Source organism: Colius striatus, chromosome 3, assembly GCF_028858725.1.
Source record: "Colius striatus isolate bColStr4 chromosome 3, bColStr4.1.hap1, whole genome shotgun sequence".
In the NCBI taxonomy this organism is placed as follows: Eukaryota; Metazoa; Chordata; class Aves; order Coliiformes; family Coliidae; genus Colius; species Colius striatus.
The window spans coordinates 75,095,192-75,112,961 of NC_084761.1; the positions used below are offsets into that span (position 1 = coordinate 75,095,192).

Genomic DNA, 17,770 nt, shown 5'->3' on the forward strand with positions numbered 1-17,770 from the left:
AAACTGTTTCTTATTTTCTTTTGTTTTTCTATATTTTACAAACTCTTACTCCTCTACATGGTCTCCTAAATAACAATTATAAGACAAACTGCATCAATATCTAAATTATTTCTCTCTTTCATATAAATTAGATACAAGTTTGTATTACAAATGACAAGATGAGACATATGCCACTTTATTTCTTCAGTTTAAATTGACAACATTACTTGGAAGTAACTGAGGGCATCTGTTTTACTCCTATGAATAACGTGATCACTTTTATTAGGTCCTGTGTGAGTTAACAGACTTTTGAGATCTCAAATGATGAACTGTTAGGACTTCCCCATACTAGGATGACCCAAACCTCATCTTTCACATCTCATCTGGTGATCGATACTCACAAATCCAGATGTCCACCCTTGGTTTATGGCCTCCCATCATACATATTTCTAATGCACTAACACATTTCTGAGAAACCTGCTAAAAAGGCAAACTGAATGGTACCATCTCAGTCAAACATAGTATACAAACTTCAAAAGGATTCTGAAATATGTTTTTTAATTTACTAAGGCAAATGTTTTTAATTAATGAAAACATAAAAGTGCTTATATCCATTTTTCCTGACCTTTGTTGCTTTTGCGGCTGAATAACCATTTCCTATTTTGTGGTGATTCATAACATTTTAAATACAAGTACACTGTCCTCTTTGGGAACTTAACTCAGTTCACATTAATGAGGTTGTGTAAGCTTACTGTGAAAACAATTTTGAAAACTCTGGTTTTGACTGATCAGATTTACATTCCTACGAATGCAGCACCGGAGCATTTAAGTACATAACTTCTCTTATTTGAGCAGCTCCACAAAATCATAAATTCCTGCAGCTATCAGTACAGGAGACAGTTTCCCAGATCCTGTCTTGTGAACAGAAGGAAAACATTTAAATGCATATAGTACATTAAATCTGGAATTGTCCAAATAGGTAACATCAAGAGTATATCATGACAGCTTTATAAATTGCTCTTTTCCAATATCTTCAGAACAGCTTTTTTTTTAACTAGCCAAACACTTCACTACACTTTCTTTGATATTAAACATGTTTATTCATACAAGTGTTAAAGGAAGATTGCAATCCAGCATAACTAATTCAATTTAGACAACATTTTTATTCCCAGGATTCTTCTACTGTATACTTTGAGGGAAGATACACTTTAAATCTTTAGTACATCACTGGGAAATATGGAAAAAAATATTTAAATAATTAGGTCTAAGCACTTTTATTCATCATGATTTTTCCTTTTTCACTACAAAGTCAGTTAAATTTTCTAATAAACAAATACATTTACGGGATACTTTTTGAGGCACTTTTAAGAATTGAATCTCAACACCACTTTTCATAGTAACATTTTTCGTGGCACTGCGATGTTTTGGCTTCAAAAAAACTATCACCACTACACTTCAGGGCAACTCAGATATAATATTTTCAAGGTATTTAGTCTGTCAAACGGATTTTAAATTACGCCTTTTAAAACTGAAGATCTAGGAACATAAAGGCTTAGCTAGTCCTTAGAAGATATTAAATGATCCTTTTAAGTGCCAATTAAGAATAAAAATGTCAAAATAATTAGATAAAGTCTTTGTTTTGACTGCAAGAGTTGTTTATCTTGAAAAAATACTGCTTAACTAAAGCATTAACTATAAGAAGATATTCTAGACATAACTAGACTCATTAAGGCAAGATAATGTATTACTGACAATGTTTAGTGAACTTAGATATGTATTCTAAAGCACAGGAAGGTTCACTGACTGAAAGATGATCACCCATTAATTAAATGCATACTTATAAAAGATATTCAAAATGTAACTTTTCTAAAAAGGATTTTTAAACTTTAAGGTATTATTTTGAGTCATTAAAAATTATTGTTCAAAGAAAACTGCTACAGACAAATCCCAAACTGCAATTCTAACTATGCTGATGTTAAAAGAAATGTTAAATGTTTACTTTCGCTTTTCTTCCCTATTTCTGTGTTCCAGTCTCAAAATTACAGAAATAGCTCAACAAAGACTTCAAGAAGATAGTTATGTTGATGCTCTGTGATCCTATCCAACAGTAATCACTTCTTATTCCAGAGTTCACGGTTATGTGAAAAGTCTCTTCCAGCTCATCCGGGAGAAAGAGAGGAAAACACCCTACAATTACTGACTGTATGTACTTACATTCGTTGCTCTGTCTGGCATAAATGAGGTGCAGACAAATTACTGGCATTACACTGAACTTTTTGCCACTTTGCATTGCACATTTCCCTTGAGAGGTGCAAGCCTTATGTTTAGAAACAGTGAGTTTAGAGCACTCAGCTTAATAGTAGCATGAAAAGACCTGTACAGAGCATCAGTCTAGTTTAACATGTATTTTAGTCAGATAAGAGGGGAAAGGAGAAAGATTTCTGTATGTAAAAGACTACACTGTCAGAGTCTAGATTTTTTTAGTTCAAGCATCATACCGGTTCAAAGACACATTTACATCTCTATAACATTAAACATTAATATTGATTTCCATCTACCCAGCTATTAACTCAAGCATTATCAAGAACTGCATCATCTATGAGTAAAACTGTAATACTGAGCATTAAGCCCCCTGAAGCTTATTCACCCTCAAAAAGTTTGCACTTCGAGTCCATCACATCAGCTCTGGTTTTTCAGTTAAAATTCGTTTGTAACACAAAATGGACAACGTTGTCAAAGGTCAGACCCCTAAATCACAAAAATGGTTTTCTACATCAAAAGTCTCAAGTAGTCACACAAAGGTAAAACATGCAAAAAGTTCCCAGTTCATACACTCCAGGAATACTGCTACCATCAATTCTAACGAAAACAAGGTGAAGTCATCAATCTAGAGATAGTAATAGTCCAGCACAAGTCATCTCCTCTTGAAATGTCACTGTTAAGAACGAATAGTAACAAAACCACTGTTTTGCAAATATTTAAAGGAGTCCTGCTGTACATAAAGCCATTCTTTAGATAAAACCAGTTTAAGAAGGTATTGCCTAATAAAGCTGCAAAAGGCAATAGACCACAGACTGAAGGACTGCAGCAAATCCGAACAAAATAACATGGAGATAGTTTCCTTTTAACAAGATAATACAAACATAGCCAAGGTCACCTTTGTGGGCAACTCCACAGGCAAACTGAAGGAGATATTATTACATTTTTCCAAGACAGCAGTAGCTTCATTTCACTATGAGACGTTCCATTTTCCTTACAAACACACAGAAAAAATGGGTAAAGCACATCCCTACCAACACCATCAACAGCAGAGTGCATGCTAGTCTAGTAAAAAATTACAGGTACTCACAGTTCTACATTAGGCCTCACATGGAAACTACCAGATTATGACACAATAAAAGAACAGCAGATTGGCAAGTGATTAGGTAATACAAAATAGTGCTCCAAGACAGACTACAAAGGCTTCTAAGGGAAATACATAGAAGTGTGCAGGCAAAAGAAGTTTACACTGCATTTTAATGTTAAGCTATGCAATGCCACAGCTACTACAGAACAGAATTTCAAGACAGAGAAGTGAACATTCTCTGGAATGATTTAACAACAAAAGACATCCCAAGAGACTCCTTATTTCTCTCTTGATGAGGACCTCTGTTTAATTAGTAGCCTCAGTTAACAATCCCCCACATCCTCCAACTGAGACTTTCAGCTCTATAAGGGATAATATATGAGGATATCATATTTTAATACATATTTAATAATTTTTCATATTTAATACATTTTTAGAAACAATTGATGTGACTAGATGTACAGCAGATCACAGAATGGTAGGGGTTTGAAGGGACCTTTAGAGACCATCCAGTCCAAACCCCCTGCCAAAGCAGGTCCACCTAGTCCAGGCAGGTTTTGAAAACATCCAGAGAAGGAGAATCCACACCTTCCCTGGGCAGCCTGTGCCAGGGCTCCGTCACCCTCAGTCTACTCTTATTTAAATTAAACAGCCCCAGTTCCTGCTGCCTTTCCTCATAAGGATGACGTTCCTGTCCCCTGATCATCTTGGTGGCCCTGCACTGGACTCTCTCCAGAAGCTCTCTGTCCCTCTTGAGCTGGAAGCCCAGAACTGGACACGAGGAATTCAACACATCTGTTCCATGCTACTGAGTGTAATGTTGCTTTATAGGAGGTTATTCTCATCCCCCTGCTAAATGAAGTATTTATTGATTTTTTTAACAGGCAAACAAAAGTAATAAGTGCCTTCAGAAGCATTTTGTTAGAACATTATCAAAAGTATACTGTACATGCACATGTTCTCCTCCTTCCAGTATGGTATTAAGATTTTCTATGGCAACTCTAAATACATATGTTTACTTTAATACAGAAGTACAGAAGAGCATTTTTCCAATTCAAGTTGCTGGTGGTGGTTGCCCCCTATACACTGAACACAGATGAAACAATGACTACACAGGAAACGCCACACAAAGAAATTACCTCAAAATGTTACAAAATATATATATTATAGTAAAGATTTTTAAAAGACTACGTAACTGTTCATATTCTGATTAAGGATTAAGAGATGAATCATAACCAATCATTACAAAAAATTCTGTTCATAAATCAGACACTAGTAGCTGACAGATATACATTACTACAAAGTATTACTTTGTAGAGTAGAAAAACTAACCCTTTCATCTTATTTCTCCATAACAAGTGACATTTACAGCAGTAACCGTAAATAAAAAATTAAGCACTGAAATGAATGATCGATACCAGAGAGCAATATTTCTAATCACATAGTCCCAGAGATATTTAAATTGGATAATACTTATATTTGTTAATGAAATGCCTTGTATTCTCTGCTTTATTAACAGGCATTGTATTTTGATGATAGGTTTTTCTTGTCACAATAAGCTTCACAAATTTGTATAAGCAACATGATTAAATTATGAATGCTAATTAAAGTTTTACATTGATTTTACCAGTGATTTGGCTCGAGAAAGTATCATCAGGAAAAAACCCCATGCAGAACAAATCACTGTACATTTAATTATCTCCTTCACTCTAAAACAAAACTAGTACTCTGCCTTGCATCAATGTTGTTTAAAATGATATAAGATACAAAACAACAACAAAAATAATTTAATCCTGCATTTGGATACTATTAATCTCAGATTAAACTATGTATCAAGTCACCATGTATTCCTAAGTATAATCAGAAAACTGGTTTATTATGTTCCCCATTCTGTCTTTGCAGTGTCATGAATAAGTAAGTCTCAGATTCTATTATTTCTTATACACTATTATTTCTTTTACAAGCCCTTCTAACAGTAACTCCAGCTCTTCTCCACACTTCATCTCAGTCTCCCTCACCCACATGCATACATAACCTTTCTTAAGTAGCAGGACAGACAAATCCTTTGTTGTAGTCACACCCAGAAGCAGACAGGCTCATCAGCTCATAGGTCAACTAGTACTGCTTATTTGGCCTTCCAAAACTGCAGAGTTTGACTGCATTTGGCAGATAGACAGAAATGTTATTAAGGGAGGAACTGATAAACTAAAAGACATAAAGCAAACTCGTCTGGAGAACTTAGACTCACCAGCTGCATATCATTTTGCTTCAGAGTATGCACAACTGCCTTAGCTGGAGTGGCTACACATCACACCTAAGGCCAAGATTCAGAAACAAAGTAGAACAGAAATCATCACAGCATCTGACTGATGAGCTCCTACACTTCCACAATTGCATAAAACAATTCTATGATTCTATTAAAACAAAAATGACCTTGAGAAGGTGGCAACAATGGTAGAAAATCTAGACCATCTACTAAACCTTGAAATCATTTAAGTACTTGGAGAGTTAACTGTTCAGCTATCTTAAGAGGCATACTGACCCCCATCTTAGCTGCCTTACCCCTGTTTTTACAGCAATCCTAAACCATTTTCTGTTCTTCACAGAGACTAACTAGCAGACAACAGCAATATAAATAAACTGCCAGAAGGAACCCAAGATACTAATCCAAACTATTGTCACTCCCAGGGGCATGAGGTCCACTACCAAAGCAGCATGCTCAAAATAGAGAAAACCTCTCAAACCCAGATGACTAAACTCTCATAACTGAGGAAAAAAAAAAAAATCCAAAGCCCACAACTGTCATTATTTGTCTACCAAGTGGGTGTTTTTTTTCATTCTTTCTCTCCCATTGACTCTGGCTAGATCTTAAGAGAAATACAAAACTAACGTGTTGTATTATTGTGTGCGGATCTGAGCAGATTTAGATGGTCTACAATCTAAATGGTCTTCATCTACCATCCCTATTAGCTCAAAGTTCTAAGAAGTCCTAATTTAGCATTCAGTATTTATAAGAAGTATTTCTCATTCATTGAGCTTGTAAGTTTTCAAACAGTAATGTCTGAATGTTTACTGAAACTATCATTTAACCTGTTTTAGTACAATTGAGCTTTGGTTAAAACATCAGTCAATATCTTATGCAAAAGATGCAATTTACATTTCTATTTATTAAAAAAAAAAAAACACAAAGTGACAAAAGGTACAAAAGAGTAAAGTTCTATTACTTATTGTGTGATCTGCTCACATGCTTATAAACTCATAGATTAACTTTAGCTAACTACTTCTATTTCCTTGGAAAATCCTTCCAAATTTAAAATGATGATCTTGCCAAGCATTATCAAGTTAAGGTAACACCATTACATGCTTTGCTTTCTTAATGCTTTAATTATAGTTTGAATGCACAAGCTTGTGATTACATTTACATCCAAAACACCGTTTCTCTTATTGCATGTAAAAGATCTCTTGGCAAGGACCAAGTGATCACTTAATATCCAAAAGCACTTCTTTTTAGAATATTAGAATATATTTTAGACTATTTACTAGATAAATGAATATGGATATAATGAATAATCAATGTAGAATGCTTTACTTATCTTGAAGGCAATTGTCAGGCTAATAGCTTACTTGCACAGAATGTCTACTCTGGTAACAAGAACAAACTTGCTTGCAAACAATCAAATCGCCAAACTCACTGACAAAAACCTCATCTTCCTGTGAGCTTCTCCTAGGTCTCCTCACCATATACACACTACTTACAAACATTTAAATTAAGTCCTAAGTCAGCAATATTACTATTTTATTCTTTACAGTTCAAGTTAGTAAATATCTCTGGACTTGATTCTTGTCTTACTGTACTCTACAAATATGTACCATATTATGCAGCTTAGAGCTGTGAATGTTTCATCTGTTCTGTGAGTATACTTTAGCCTGACTTTGACAAGCTCTGGTGACTCTGCAATGAAAGCTACTAAAGTGTAAGATTATTTTTTTTCCACAATAAAAGACACTATTTTCACCCAATTCAATTCAAATCTGTACCAGACATCATCATCATGCCTATATAGTTTGTATCAAAGTTTTATCAGTATTTCCTCTTCCTGCTCCATATCATATTGGAGAAAGCAGGGGAGGTAGAAGAGATGGAAGACACACCAGGAAAAAAAATCATCATTTAAAACTAACCTAAAAGAGATTTAAGGTAATGTAGTAATGAACAGGTAGTTCACTCCTGTTTATGGTTTTGAATAGCTATGATTGATAACAGATTAGTAAAACATTTTGAAGGAAATTTTCGAGAGCACAATGTTATTAAGACCTAAGCATAGGTTTTTCTTTTTGGTCTTTCTGCATTGTTATTTCTCTTTATGAACAATGAGTACAGAAAATGGATTTAAAACTGCTAGAAAAAAAAAGTGCTTAGAAAGTGAAACTGCTTCTAGGTCAACACATTGCAAGATTGTCCTATTCAAAGTCAGTATAAAAACATCTTACCTGTAAACAGTTCCTATAGTTGGGAGTATGGCCACCAATAAGCAACACTGAGCATGAAAGGGTTACAAAACCATGAGCATAACACACTACCACACCCTCTTTCATGAGAAACATAGAAGGAAGAATAGGAAACAGATTCTACTCCATCTAGCAAATATATTGCTTACTAATTCAACGGATAATAAAAGGGGAAAAGAGAGTACTTCAGAGAAACCAGTAGGAAGCAGATACACTCCAAATAGTTTTAAAACAGAAATATTTGACTTAACTGAAAACTTAGAACTGCACAACTGAACTATTTTTTGTGGTTTATGTTTAGCTTTTAAAAATATTGCCTTTTTAAATTTTCTTTTTTGGAAATTGCATTTCAGAAGAAAGTTGTACCTCAGATAGTAGTTAAATAAAGTGCTTCCTGCAGGGCCTCTCTTCACATAGGTCTAAATTCTAATCCAAACTGAGATTGGAGGGGAGAGATTTCTTTCTAACTAACAACTGAATACTATAATCACAAAACAAAGAGTGATGAAAGGAATAATCACAGTTCTGGCCTCACAATACTCAACACATCACAAAATGAATTAATATTTAATTTAATATGTCCTTTCCAATGCTACCCTTGTAATGCTTTGTCAAGGTGAGAATTGCTTTATTGTTGGAGAGAGAAAGCCTACTTAGCTGAATGAAGTCTTCGTTGCAACCCACAGGAAATAATTGAGGAAAGACTAGAAGAATAGTGCTGAAATGGTTAAGTTATCTGCAGCACTCCTGTTAGTTACTTACACTTTCATTCTTTTCAAGCAAGACACATCCTGCTCCTCCTCTCCCCCATATAAAATCCAGTAAGGTGTAGGCTGAGAAACACATTTTCAAAATGTTTTTCAAAGGCTTAAAAGGCTGTAATTATGCAAAACATTGGTGATTTTTCGAAATTGTAAGAGGTGACATTTCTCAAACTTAAAAGGGTATTTATCCCTTTAGTAGGAAAGCACTTGCAATCTATACTTAAGAAGATGCCTAGAACAATTGATATGCTCTTTCAAGAACAACTCCCACCACTGAATGTGTAATACAAAGCTACAGGAGTTTGCACAAAATAAAAGTAGAATGTTGATTTAAGTGGCAATTTCTTGAATTGTAAAGCACTTCAAAATTTAAGTTGGTTAAACTCTTATGAAGTTTACAATTAAGTTAAATTCTTTCCAATAGAGTCAATGCAACGTATATTGATATCTTCACAAAGTATCAGCTAAGGCAGTGGAACAAGTCTATGCAGACACATTCTCAAGGAGATGAAGCCAGTGTTCCACTTTAAATTTTATTGTTTTACAGAAACATCTTGTACAATTTTATAAACTTTTGTCCATTAATTATAACAATCTGATGGATGCCTTTGGAAGAATCCATGTTACAAATCAAAAATTCTTCTTCAAAGCATATCCTACTGTTACTGAAGACATCAGGGTTTTTAAAAACAGTTGCACTTAGAAGAGGTAATTAATTGGCAACATATTCCTCTGAACAGACTGAAACCAATCTCTCTCTCAACTTTACAGAAACTTGCCCTCTGGAAAAATGCCAGCATAGACCATAAGACATAATTATTAATTAGCAGCCCTGCTTGATAATTAGTCATTCTACCTTGTAGTAAGACAGGAACAAGGATTTCTCCCGCAGTAATCTCTCTTTTCAATTCCTTCTCTTTGGTACATTTTGGCCTTTGTGTAAAATTGTTTTTAACACTTATGACGACTAGACAAAATAGGTCAGCTCTTTCATTAAGTGGAGCTACCACATTTTGAACTACTGCAGAAAAAAGGAATACAAAAAGTCTGCTCTCAAGTCATTTCTGCGGAACCTTTGTAGTTCTAATAATTTTTAAACGTAAGAGAAGTGTTGATGTCACCTATGGTGGAAGATACCAATAAAGATACAGATTGACTAAGGAAGTTAAAAAGAGGGGGGAAAAAAAGGAAAAGGGATAAAAAGCCTGACTGAAGGTTAATCCTTTATGACCAGAAATTAAATAAACTGTTATTTCCCAGAAAATATGGCAGTCAAAAAGAATTGGTTTCCCCAGTTGTGTCTCAATGATAACCATTTTCTGATTATCTTTCTTGGGTTAACAGGTTGTTTAGGAAAGGTTTCTAAACAGACACAGGAGAGGATAAATAAAATGGTGTCAATATCTTTGTAGAGAGAGCTGAATCTCAAGGCATCTGAAAGACTATCAACTGACCCTTGTTAGAGTTTCACTCTCAAGTTGTTTATAACCCTATGCTTTTAATTTACGAGACCTGAGTGAAACAGAGGAAAACATCAAGTTTAAGCAGGTGCTTCTCAGATTCCATCTAGGCACTAAATTTTCAGCATCCGGTAACAAAATCATCATTCTGCTATGCAGTACTAAAATTTGGTATCGACGACAGCAATGCAGAGTGAGAAACGGGTTTTTATTTTGGTATTATAAGCCTGTGTTGAAGGAAAATACACAGAAGATTAACAAAGCACCAAGTATTTCCCTGTTGTTGGTACTGATGATTACCATAGTGCCAGTGGTATGACTGCCAATTACTGGACAAAGTCATTACTACTTTGTCAACTGTAAACTTGGAATAAGCTCCTTAGGTATCTTTCAAGCATTTTCTTCTTTGGGATCAGAGCAATAGTAATATTAAAGTGCTATTTTGATATATGCTTCTAAGTATAGGAAGCTTATGGGAATGAATTTCATTTAGCCCAAATAGTCGCTATGCTAACTAAGAACACACTAGTTTTTTTTTTTGATGCACCAGTGAGGGGGAGAAGTAAACATCTGAAATATTAAAGACATTTATAATTAATATCTATAAAAGAGAATACTGAAATGTCTTCCAATAGTTTAATAAGGAGCAATAAAAAGAAATGAGAGGATAGCAATTGACTCAGAGTCTGAACTTGCGAAACTCATAGTTCTCAACGCCTAAGTATGATGGCCACACACAGAAAATGCCCAAAGAAAAGCAAGACTTTGTAATAACTACACCCAGAATTCCCAAACACTTTTATCATCACCATTAATGAAAACTATGTCTCAAGAGTTGTGTACTTCTAGGATGCGACTGTCTCAGCAGATGGACATGAAGGACACTGCACCTGGTGCTTAGCTATCACTCTAGGATGAATTTATTTGAAATGGACTCCTTATCATTCCAGCATGTAGAACTGAAATATTCCTCTAGACTTCTTGCTCCTGGAAAGCTATAGCCCCACAAAATAAAATCAATACTACAATATACCGTGCCAAAAAAAATAATCAAGAACCAAAGAAGTAGAAAATACACAACAGGATGAATTAAACTATCTACTGTTAAAAATATTACGTGCATGGTAAGTTGTCAGTGACATGACAGATGATGACAGAAATAGTGAGAAAGACCATATCTCTTGTATTTATGTCTTGACATGAATAAATTCTAGACAACAAAATGAATATTTCTTGATCAACGTTCCAAACCAAGAGACATCACAAGTCAAGAAAGCAGGATTCCTAAATTAATTGGACAGCTTTCACTACTATTTTTTTCAGTACTATTTTACTTTGCAGAGTTCAGGTAAAGCTAGATTCTTGCACGTATTCATGTTTTCAACATTCTTTTATCCCTTTGCTTTCTGTAAACGTCAAAGCTATTCCCTTTGAAAATAACTTCAGTTTGGAACAGTCTTTCTACTTGCCTGTTTAAAAAAATGAAAGAAAGTGAAAGCCAGTTAGTGTTATTTGAGTAATGAGATTTGACTGTGCAGTTGACGGTTCTCTATTCATAAGCATTTCTCTAAAGCAGTATTTTCTCTTACAGATTCAGTATCAAATTTTCTTGTTTTCCCTGTGATGACTAAAAGTCAAAGTTAGAGGATTCTCATGTATTCTGAAAAGATTAAAATGAAACTTTATAGTAATACTGACAATCTTTTATAAAGCATGCTTTGTTAGAGAACAGGATTGATGATTCCAAACAGTAGTATGTGAAGTCCACAAAAGCAAAGTGAATTCCTGATTGCATCCACTTACCAGAAGGAAGCCTTCACAAGATGGAGAATACAAAAAAAGATGACGTTTCAGATGTAGGGAAGACCCAGTAAACTTTGTGGGCTAAAATCACATTCCTTATAGCATAATATAGCATTCAACTTTTTGTTAGAACTGAGTAAATAAGGTAATTACCTGTAACACTGGAATGATCTCTAGATGTTCAAAGAATCATATAGTTCCATTGGTCTTCCTCGTCCAAAAAGTTTGAGGTAGCAGAAAAAAAATCTAGAGGCAGAAAAATAACAGTGCAAACAAATAAGAACCAGCCATTGGAAAAAATAGAATAAAACTTGGAAGCAGATTGCCAACTCTATTCTGATAGAAATTCCTTCCATTTGTCCTGTGATTCCTAAGCTTCGAGAGGAAGGCAATAAAAGTATGTCACTACATGACTGTCAGTCACCTTGGCTCTTTCCACAGCTTCAAGTTACATACACATCAAAGACTCCAAAGAAAGAAGGAAAAATAATATGAATTTTTAATACATAAACTTTCAAGAAACACTGGGTTACAAGACAGTATCTGTTTTTTTGGTTTTTTTTAAATAACCTTAATGCATTTTCACCCCTATATTTCTTTTGATGTAATTCCATTAAAGGAAGAGGAGTGAAGAATTGATTTGCCACATGAAGCATTTAAACTGAACACTGTTGCAAAAGAGTAACATTGACTGTATCGACGAATAAAGGCAAGGACCAGCACTCAATATATTTCAGTAAACGGAGCAGCTCTACGTTTTCTGTTACAGTGGTTCTCAACCCTTTCCTATTTACAGGCATGAAACAAAACACAGCTCCATAGGACACCTGCATGCATAATGTGATACCTAATATTTGATCTCTTGTGGTCTGATCTTTCTTACTACCTGCAAGTACTATCACCTCATTCTTGCATCTGAAGCATGTAACCTCATCTCGCCTCTGCAATTTTTTTAAGGGCATACAGCCAACAAATACATGTATTTATGGTCAGCAGTTGCTTTGTTGGCAATTTTGAACGAAAGATTTTATTCTTTCGAAAAAAAGCAAGCAGACAGGTTTGTAAGTAATGCATTCTTCAGCTTGGTAAGATTGCTGCAATGAAATGCAATTTATTTGCTGGAGGAGAAGGCAAACTTTTCCATTTTAAGAGTTTTGTAAGGGAAACATAAAAACCACAGTGTAACTTCTTAAGAGCTGTAGAAACTTTCATTATTAGGTCACCTTATCTCTGGCTGGGTAATCTTCTTTACCACATCATGAAACCCTGAATTACATCAACAAAACCACAAGATAGCAACATAGCCAGAGAACAATCTTTTTTAAAGCACTGGTGATACAGAAGTCCAGAGATTTGGAACAAATTCATTAATGTGAAATGTCATTGTTAGTGACTGTTGCAACTATTGTTTGACTGTAACAGCTCAATTGAAGATATTTTCATTTTCATGAATATTCTTTTTTAACTTTTTAACTACAGTCTGTGAAGCACAATATGTTAAAATCTACTACAATGGAGCAAACATATTGGCTTTGGAAGTGGACTTGCCCATCCAGAGGATATACTTGAGAGAACAGCTCAATGACACATGGCAGAGGAAAAGACTATCCAACTCAGATTAGGGTTATTATTATCATCACTATTTTGGTTCTGTCCTGCTTTGTGGTCCTTAGCATTGTTCAGCAAGTGGAAAACAGGAAAAACATGAGTTCCGAACACATCCTCTGTCAGGAATGCACCTATGCGGTTCAAGAACAAAGCCTTTCTTCTTAAGTACCCATCCACGTATGTCTCTGTATATTCTCATGCAAAAATACTTCAATGAAATGTGATTGGAGAGTTTCTGGCAAAATTAATGAATCGTTCATGAAAATGCATCTTGTGATCCATTTTTGAAAAGGATCCATCTGCACAATATGTGAGGTTTGTCTAGATACAAAAGCTACACTGATAGAACCACCAGTTCAAAGTTCTGATAATAAGAAAAATAACAGTTTTGATAAGAAAAATCCTTACACCCTGCTAAGACAGTTTGACTTCAGCTGGGCTGCTAAGCTCACATCACTGTTCACACAGCTAAACGAGCGGGAATTCAAAGCCCAAAGCCACAAAAAAGAAAGGCTTTAAGGAAAACCGCGAACCAATAATATCTACAAACAGCAGCTGTTTGATGTTCAACGCTTAAACTTCTTTTTTCCCCGTGTAATAACACCACTCCCCGTTTTGGCGCTTCGGCAGTCGCCGCTCTATTCTGTTCGACCAGTCTCAAAAAACATTAGTTTTTCACTATTTCGCGCTATGATCGTGATGGGTAAGAGAGAAAAAAAAATGGGCAAAGACCGGAAAGCCCCGTGTATTAAGTGCACTTTTACCGGCTCTTCGCCCTGAACGCTTTGCGGCGCGTCTGCCGCGGGGCTACGCTGCGCCCAGCGAGACACAGCCCCGCGCCTCCGTGCTTCTCAGTGTCCCGTCCAGTCCCACAGCCCCCCATTCAGTCCCACAGCCCCCGTCCCGCCGCGGGCCGCCGCCTGGGCGCGGGCACTTTCCCCGGGCCCCCGCTCCGGGGCCCGCCTGACGGCGCTGCCAGCGCTGCGGGGCGCGGGCTCCCGCCCCAGCGCGGGGCCGCTCCCTCTCCCCGCGGGGACGCTCCTCGGGGCGGCGGTCGCGGCCGCCCGCCGCTCTTCCCAGCCGGCAGGCAGGCAGGCAGGCGGGAGCCTGCCCCTCCTCCTCGCTTTCTCCTCCCCCTCTCGGCAGCCCCTGACCCTCCTCCTCTCGCTGCCGAGCCCCGACCGCCCTTCTCACCTCTGAGGGTCCGGGAAGGGAGGTGAGGCTGGGAAGGGGCGGGGAAGGGCAATCAAAATCTCACGGGAGGCGCCGGCGCCCCCGTCCCGTCCCTCCCCGCCCACCGCGCCCCGGCGGCAGCCAGCGCTCCCGCTCCGCCGGGGAAGGCCGCAGGCGCTGGGCGATCCCTCCCCGACGCTAACGGGTCCCCATGGGCCCCGCTCCCGGCCCCTCCCCTGCGCGCTCGGGCGCCTCCGGCCCCAGGGCCGGCCGCGCGCGCGGGGGGAGGGGCGGGGCGGGCCCCAGCGCCGCGCCCCCACCCCGCCGGCTCCGGCCCCGCCCCGGCGCGGGAGGCGCGCGCCGCCGCCAGCCAACCAGCGCCTCGCGCGCGCCCAAGGGGAGAGGCAGCGTGTGGCGCGCGGGGCGGGGCCGCCAGCGCCCCCTCAGCGCTCCCCCTGGCGGCGGGGCGGGCGGAACGGCGGGACGGGCGGCGGCGCCGTTTGCGGCGGTTCTCTCTATTAACCCAATAAAACGCCTGACTCACCTGTCTTCTCAAATCACACAACTAAGTGTTTCCCTAGGTTCCTGATCTCCCATTCAAGTTAAATAAATCTGCAGTGACACATAACACTACTGTCAGCCTCCTCTCAGGCCCCCGGCGCTTTGCAGAGGCAGCCTGTACTCACCATCCAATGGGCACATGGCTGCAGCCTTTACTGGCCTCGTTATGCAGTGCCTGACTGGTGGCCTCTGCCATCCAGAGGCAGAATAATTTTCCAAATTAATGGACTGTGTAACAGTCGGATGTGCCTCCGACTGATAGAACTGATTTAAGGGCATGCGAGATCATTGCTGAGGCGTGGCAGGATGAGTTTAGTGCAATAATGAGATATACAGTGCTTTCTTTGCCTAATTCTGGAAGGAAGTATGGCCTACAAGGCTGTGTGCTTCGTCTGTCTGCCAGTTCTCATCCTGTCTGACTTGAAATTATTTAGCTAATTCTAAATAAATTTGACCAAAGGACAGACTTTTCAAAGGTATTAATTCTTCCAGCTATGTAAAAATTATTAGCTATGTGGAGGGACGCAGGTCTCCAAGAAGGAAAACTTGTGTTTTTCAGGTCAATTGTTGAGTCAAGCCACACCCATGCACATGATTCAGCTATTCACACACACATACACACAACTGCCCAAGGGTAATATTGTTTAAAGCTTAGGATATCACTGAGGGATATGTAGATAGATCATACATGGACCTCTTGAACTCAGAAACTAAACTAAAACATAACATCACAATAGCCCTAAAACAAATATTTCCCATCTGCTTACTGTGGAGTTTCTGGAAACTTTCTGTTGAATCTGAAACTCGGCATATTCCACAGGCTACTATTGTATCAGGCTGAACTTGAGCATGATCCTATAGGGCGATTTCTGTTCTGACCTTGGGCACTACCAATAATGATGAAAGTCTGTACGTACCAGAAAGGGATGGATAAGCATATTGCTTAATAAAGTCATCCTAGTTTTTTCCTGTATTTTCTCCATTCCTTCAGGGCAGAAAGGATGAGTGAGCACCATGCAGTCTTGAAAATAGGAAAATATAAATAACCGATATGGCAGATAGATAATTAAAGGACAAGGCAGTGTCTCACAAATGGAGCTAATTTGCTAATAGATGCCAAACTTAAATTGTGAAATACTATTTAAATTCATATTTATGATTTTTTGTACTCTACTACTTCATTTGTACCATACTGTCAAAAAAAGCAGCTGGTTTTTTTTGTTTGTTTGTTTCATTGCATAAAGGTGCTACATTTAAAATATCATATTAACAAACTTACATTCACTACAGAATCATTAACAGTCTTTCTATAGAATGAATACTGTATTTACTTCCACCTGGCTTATTCATCTTTTGAAATAACTAGACAAGAAAAGCATTTCGGGTTTGTTGGACATTTCTTGTTTTAATTTCAGCATTGCTTGAACAAGAAGAAACGTCCTCAAGTTGTGCCAGAGGACGTTCAAGCTGGATATTAGGAGGAATTTCTTTACTGACAGGGTTGTCAGGCATTGGAATGGGCTGCCCAGGGAGGTGGTGGAGTCACCATCCCTGGAGGTGTTTAAGAGACAGTTGGATGTTGCACTTAGGTAAATGGTCTAATGGTTGATAGGGCTGGAACAAAGGCTGGACCCGAGGATCTTAAAGGTCTCTTCCAGCTGAAATGATTCTACAATTCTATGAATGTTTAATGGGTTGTTGAAAAAATGCCACATCAGAAGAGAGCTTTCTGAATAAATTAAATCCTTCATAAGGTATGTACTCTATATCTGAGTCGAGTTGTTTATTTTTACATATGCATTATTCAGAGTACTTTGGAACATTTCAGAAATGTTCTTTACCGTCTCATCTATAAGAAGAACTTATGGAACGTCATAGTGGTTGTCAGAATGAAATACTCCACTTTTTTAACTGGAAAGTTTAGCTTTTTAACTACAATGTACACAAATAGTAATGACTCTATCTAGTCTTCTTGTGTTGTGACAGGTAGTAACATACCCACTGAAGACACTCTTCAGATTGGCAATACTTTTGTTGTCTTTTAAGAATATGGCAGCAATGGCAGTACAAACATCTCACATTCAGTTCATTGTACTTAGTACACCACTTATTTGGCACACTGGAAATTTTAGGTTGTAATGATCAAATTAATAGTCTTAAGGGTTCTGTATTACGTAAAATTTTCTTCCCTCTAATTCTAATGCATATGTATATAAATAAAACAATATCTCCATATCTCACTCGTGGTTCTGACTCAGTTTTATAATGAGAGTCTAAGTAATTTTTTTAAAATTTTCTTGGCCAGATGAGAACAAAATTCATTCACAAAGATGATTGATTTACCGTTTGAAAGGTACGTGATAGTGGCCATTAGGGGGTGATGTTCCTAAACCCAAACTACCCCAAATGAGTACAATATTTTCTATGCATGGTTTTTCTCTAAATTTTCTTCATGGTACATGAGTTTTATCTTCAGCATATTCATTTCAATCATCCTCATCTGTGCCACTGTAAGAACAGAACTTGGCTCTCTACAACTGAACGTAACGAAAAATAAAAACCAAAAG

General features: G+C 37.7%; 1 protein-coding gene across 2 annotated transcripts in view; it reads right to left on the minus strand.

Annotated features, from left to right (window-relative positions):
- The window catches only part of KLHL5 (kelch like family member 5), a 54,723-nt gene extending 39,817 nt beyond the window's left edge, over positions 1–14,906 (minus strand). For both annotated transcript variants that reach the window (XM_061993498.1, XM_061993497.1), the window contains exons 1-2: positions 14,664–14,906; positions 12,015–12,107 (exon numbers count right to left, since the gene is read on the minus strand). The gene's annotated coding sequence lies outside the window, so the exon portion shown is untranslated. The remainder of the gene's footprint in view (positions 1–12,014; positions 12,108–14,663) is intronic.
- Between the last annotated feature and the right edge of the window lie 2,864 nt (positions 14,907–17,770).